This window comes from Eutrema salsugineum, unplaced genomic scaffold, assembly GCF_000478725.1.
Source record: "Eutrema salsugineum unplaced genomic scaffold, Eutsalg1_0 scaffold_4, whole genome shotgun sequence".
In the NCBI taxonomy this organism is placed as follows: domain Eukaryota; kingdom Viridiplantae; phylum Streptophyta; class Magnoliopsida; order Brassicales; family Brassicaceae; genus Eutrema; species Eutrema salsugineum.
In genome coordinates, this window is record NW_006256686.1 from 12,068,492 (window position 1) to 12,069,767 (window position 1,276).

Consider the following 1,276-nt stretch of genomic DNA (forward strand, 5'->3'; position numbering starts at 1 on the left):
GAAGATATGAGCAACCCCAAATATATGTTGGCGAGAATGACAGGGCCAATGCTCATCAGTATGGAGCTGGTATTCAGGCACCACCTGTGCAGAACAACAACTTTGAAGTGAAAGCATCATTGCTGAATATGGTCCAGAACTCAAAGTTCCATGGGTTAGCAATGGAAGATCCCTTGGAACACTTGGACCATTTTGATAAGGTGTGTGATCTGACCAAGATTAATGGAGTTTCAGAAGACAGCTTTAAGCTAAGACTATTCCCATTCAGTCTTGGTGACAAAGCTCATCAATGGGAGAAGAATCTTCCAAGAGGCTCCATTCAAACCTGGGAGCAATGCAAGCAAGCCTTCTTATCTAAGTTCTTCTCCACCTCAAGAACTGCAAAACTGAGGAACCAAATCTCTAGCTTCACTCAGCACAGCAATGAAAGTTTTGGTGAAGCATATGAGAGATTCAGGAGCTACACAAACCAATGCCCACACCATGGGTTTAGTGAGGCTTCTCTCCTCAGCACACTTTATAGGGGAGCTCTTCCCAAGATTAGAAACCAGCTGGATACTGCTTCCAATGGGAACTTTCTGGGTAAAGAGATACATGCTGCTTTAGAGCTAGTGGAGAACTTAGCATTGAGCAATGATACTTATGGTGAAGACTATGACAGATCAAATAGGTCTGAAGGTTCAAGCTCAGAACAAAGGCTCACCAGAGAAGTTAAGGAGTTGAGGAGTGAATTAGACAAGCTGAAATTCACCACTCAGAAGCCAATACATTATGTTGGAGAGTATGAGGAACCTTCTCAAATCTTTGAGAACATAAGTGAAGAAGGTCTTACCCAAGAGGAGCTCAACTACATTGGGAATCAGAGGTTCCAAAGATATCAGTATGGTAATGCCAATCCAAACCTCTCTTACAGGAACACCAATGTAGCTAACCCACAAGACCAGGTCTATCCCAATCCTCAAGCTCCAAAGAACTTTGTTCCCAAGAACAACTTTCAAGGGTCATTCCAACCCAAGAATCAATTTGGTCAGAATCAGGGTTTTGGCCAGCAACAACAACCATTTCAGGGCACTGGTTACACTTCACAGCAACTAAAGGCACCACCAGGGTTTGGTCCACCACAGTTCCAACAGCAGGCGCCGGTTCAACAACAGTTTCAGCCACCAATGGTTCAACAGCAGCCACAGATGGGTACAGATATGGTTGGTATTCTGCAACAACTACTTCAGGGTCAACAGACTATGCAGCAGGAAATCAAGGAACTGAAGCAAAACCA

At 44.1% G+C, this 1,276-nt stretch overlaps 1 non-coding gene across 1 annotated transcript; it reads right to left on the reverse strand.

The window, feature by feature from the left end:
* Nucleotides 1–383: 383 nt before the first annotated feature.
* LOC112084707 lies at nucleotides 384–490 on the reverse strand. Its single transcript, XR_002898368.1, has one exon. It is a non-coding gene; the product is annotated as a small nucleolar RNA R71 (small nucleolar RNA).
* Between the last annotated feature and the right edge of the window lie 786 nt (nucleotides 491–1,276).